A 4318-nucleotide genomic window follows, 5' to 3' on the forward strand; every position below is an offset into this window, starting at 1 on the left:
GAATCACTCTTCCTGGTTCAGCCCTCTACCCTCAAGGCAGTAGCGCTCTTAAGCAGGCAGCATCTCTGTAAACTGTAAGCACTCAAATGGCTTGCATACTAACCTGGCCCACCAAGCCAGCAGCTTGAGCTACAGTAGGAATGCACACCCCGGATTATCCGACTTCAAGGCACCCAAGGCCACACCCACCACAACCCCAGACTGTGATGCCTTTTGCACACACACACTCCTCTGAGTGTGCATTTCTTGCTAGTAAACTTCTCCACGCCTCTCCCTGCTGCCTCCTGCCATCCTTTTCTGGATGCAGCTCCAGGGCGAGCTGAGCATCTTACTCTCTCCCCAGACCCACAGCCTCAGCACACTCACGTCTGTGCTGGAACAACCTCCTGTAGGCGTCTGTTTATGGCTCCAACTTTATTATATATAAATTCCTTCAGGGAGTGGACAATGGCTTAATTGCTTCTATATTTTCCGAGGCACCTAGAACAATACTAAGGTCTCAGTATATATTGATGCGTTTATTAGGGGATGGGTTTTCAAGGGTTCTGTTCTTTTTTTAATAGTCACATGAAGCAGTGGGAGCAGAGAAGGAAAAAAGAAATCTGTAACTGGTGTGATCAGTGAGTCGTAAACACCACTGCTTTCGCTGGCTGAACTATCAGAGTCCCCTGTCTGAGGGGCTGGAGCCAGAGAGGCAGGTGGAGGCCCTTGGGAAACATGAATTCATCCCTGCTCTCATCCCCGAGGCATTCTTCCGTGGTGTGCTGCTTACAAAGCAGGTTCATGTGCTGTCTTGTTTCATCCCTGCAGTGACAAGTGCGAGTGGACCTGTGTGCATTTCAGACACACTCCCCAAGTAACCACCAAGTTCTGGCAGGAGACTGTGCTAACCCAGAGAGGCTGTCTTTGTGGCATTAACTGTGTGGAGGGTGCGGTCCAGAGCTGTGCTGGGCAAGGGTGCCCTGAATGTGATCCCTTGCTGTTCCTGCCTAAGAGGTTGGCACCACTGTGAAGACCACTTGGCTAGGTCTCCTTGGCAGCTGCCATGCTGCCCAGGTGACCTTTCCCCTGAACTTGGGGTCGGTCCCCTTGTGTGACAGCAAGGGTGGTGGGGAATGTGCTTGTCAGCAGCCCCAAGTGTCGGTTGCTCTGGCAGCAGGGATGCTTTTCAGTGTAAATCAGCGCACTGGCATCTTCACTGAATCCGTCCATCTCCTGGAGCTTTGTATCTGTCCAAGACTTCAAGTCCTGTTGGCAAGACAGATGTCTGGTTAGCAAAGTGAGGCCCCAGCCCTGAATGGTGACAAGGTCTCAAGATGACCCCAGCCACCAGGTGAGGCCCTGCTGGGGGCAGCCAGCTCTCCCCAGGCCCTTCCTGACCTCCCCAACAGCCCTTCCCTTCAAGGGACACTGGGCACTGGTTGGGGTGTGAAACAGTGCAGGAGTCCCTTGGCAGAGAGGAGGTCCTGGCTGTCCAGAATGAAGCTGCTACTGGCAGAGGTGGCTGTGAAATGGTGCTGGTGATTGTAACTGCACCAGGGACCCGGCTGATGCCATAGGCCAGGATGGAAGGCTGTACAGAATCCCGCTGCCCAGGGAGCTTGGAAAGGTCACTGGACCTTGCCCCCAACTTTGGAGCAGGCCCGTGGTGGGTCGAGCTGCAGCAGCTGGGAGACTTGCAAGCCAGAGCTCAGGTCAGTGCAGCCTGGAGCTTGCACTCAGCCTGAGGGAGGACAGGGAGGTCTTGGGGGTCTCCGGAAGTGCTGTGTGGGTCCTGAACTCCAGAGGCCTAACTGGACACTTCCACACCAGGAAATGGAGGCTTAGTCTCTGGAGCTGGGAAAGTCCTGGCCGGCAGTGTCTGTTTATCAGGGAAGCTGAATCAGATGAAACTACCTCCTAAAAAGCTCAGCTATTTGTAGAATCCCATCCGGCCAAAGCCAGTCCCAGACGCCTTCCTCTTTGGGGGAATTCCTTCAGGGGAGAGGGCAGAGGTTGGCTCTTTCCTAGAGACCGAAACTCAGCTGAGGTTTTGCCCATTTATGGACTGAAGCCCCTTCCCCTCCTAGGGTGACTCATTCCCAGCCGACTGGATGCCCCTGGAGAGGATGGGGAACGGAGGAGAAGGTGGGATTAGCGATTAACGCAGGCAGGAGAGGAGACCACTGAAGGGGTGGGGGACTCGCGGCAATTGGGCGGTGAGGGGAGGTTTCTGAGTCACGAAGAGGCAGAGGAAAGAGAAGAAGGATTAATGTCCCCCAGAACAGCTTCATACCCGGCAACGCCAACTGTGCAGAGACAGAGGTCCCTTTGAGATATCACCTGGAGTGATCCTCAAGCTTCACTGCAATCAGATCCAACTGCCAACCGGACAAAAAATGAAGATTCCCAGAAGATACTTGCTCTGACCATGAATGCTCTACTAGCCTGGCCTCTGCAGTCTGAAGCAACTCACAACTCCTCTGCAGGGGCTACTGTCACAGGCAAAGCGATGGGTCAATGGGGACATTTCTAATGTTCTTACAAAATCTGAGAAAATCTTTAAAAACACATGACCATAGACTTTCAGAGCTAGAGGGTCTTTAGAAGTCTCAGAGCAGACAGAGAAACTGAGACTCAAGAAAGTTAAACTATGTCTTTTCGAGACAGTGTCTCGCTGAGAAGTTCAGACTGGCCTTGAGCTCACTTTGTAGCCCAGGCTGGTCTCGAACTTGCAATGATCCTCCTGCCTCAGCCTCCCCTGTGCTGGGATCACAGGTGTGTGCCACCTTGCCCAGCCTGGAAAGTTAAACTGTGTAAAGGACCACTTTTCCCCCACTTTCTCCTCCCATCTTTCCTAATCAACATATCCTAGAATTCTGTTGTTGCAGGGTTTCATTACACAGCTCAGGCTGGCCTTGAACTCACTGCGTAGCCCAGGCTGGCTTTGAATGCCCAGTGATCTTCCCGCCTCAGCCTCCCGAGTGCTTGGATTACAGGAGCAAGCCACCAGGTCCAGCTCCAGTCCTAGAATGTTTACAGCAGGAAGCAACGTCAGAGATCAACCAGTCAGATTTTTGACCCAAAGCAGAAATTCCAGAAAAATTCCCAGATCTCTATCACTAACCCAAGTCTCTTCTCCCAATTCCAGACACCTTGTATCACTTATCAGCTTGGAGGTCTCAGCACCCTCTCCTGAGCACAAGGTTAGCCCACACCTCCACCACCTGCAAGGCTCCCCTTCCCCAGCGCATGGACGCGCCATCCTTCATGGATTTCAGGCCAAAGCCTTGGAGTTACTCTTGGCTCCTTACTTTCTTTCACACACCTCATCTAATCCATCAGGAAAGCCAGTTGCCTCCCCTTTAAAACATGTACTCAGCACTGGGGAGGCTGACGCAGGAGGATCAGTGTGCACTCAAGGCCAGTCTGAACTATACAGTGAGACCCCCATCTCAAAAAAAGTCCCCAAATCTGACAGCATCTCATTTCTTTACTGCTGTGGCTCTGTCTCCGTTTCCAACTTTGACCCCCAAAACTACTCTTCTCAAGAAGTAGCTAGAGGATGCTTTTTCTATTTTTTTTTCTTCTTGCTTTTTGAAACAGGGTCCACTATGTAGTTCAGGCTGCCCTTGAACTCACTAAGTAGCCCCGGCTGGCCTTAAATTTGCAGCAATCTTCCTGTCTCAGCCTCCCAAGTGATTTTTTTCTTAATTCTAATTTATATCGAATTACTCCTTTGCTCAGAAGTTCCCAGTGGCTCCCTGTGTCACTCAGAATGAAGGCCACAGCCCTCTCATGGCTCACAGGCCCTACCTAATCTACTTCCCAGCCTGTTTCCCTCCTGACTCCATCTTCTACTCTCTCGGTGTACATAGCCCCAGGTTCCCTAGAGGTCTGCAACTTGCTCCTGCTGGGCCTGGGCTCAGGGAGGAGAGGGCATCGCTGTCCCCCATCTGGATTATGTCTCCTCAAACAGCAACACGGCATAGAAATTGTGCTCTCTAACCCTTCGTCCTTGAGCCCCATCCCAATGTTTAGTACTTTTTTAATACTTAGGACCCTTAATTTGCTTATTATATTTGTTGTTTTCTCTTCTTCCACTAGAACAGAAGCCCCTGAGGACAGAGATGTTTGTCGGTTTTGTTCACAAATTCATCCCTAGAGCCTCAACTCTGTGCTCCGCAGGCCTCAGCAAGCACAGACCTCGTGGATGAGCAGCCCTGCATCTCAGCAGCCTCCACTCATTGTTCTGTTTTGTTTTTGTTTTTTTTTTTGGTTTTTCTCTGGTACCGGGAACTGAACTCACGACCTTGCGCTTGCCAGGCAGGCGCTTTGC

The 4318-nt window shown here is 51.6% G+C and overlaps 1 long non-coding RNA gene across 1 annotated transcript; it reads right to left on the minus strand.

Moving 5' to 3' along the window:
• Window positions 1-394: 394 nt before the first annotated feature.
• Window positions 395-3126, minus strand: LOC106146479. The gene is made up of 3 exons (XR_001230924.1): window positions 2908-3126; window positions 2276-2474; window positions 395-1248 (listed from the first exon to the last, which is right to left on the minus strand). It is a non-coding gene; the product is annotated as an uncharacterized LOC106146479 (long non-coding RNA).
• Window positions 3127-4318: the final 1192 nt, after the last annotated feature.

This window comes from Chinchilla lanigera, unplaced genomic scaffold (assembly GCF_000276665.1).
Source record: "Chinchilla lanigera isolate Chin_1 unplaced genomic scaffold, ChiLan1.0 scaffold00005, whole genome shotgun sequence".
In the NCBI taxonomy this organism is placed as follows: Eukaryota; Metazoa; Chordata; class Mammalia; order Rodentia; family Chinchillidae; genus Chinchilla; species Chinchilla lanigera.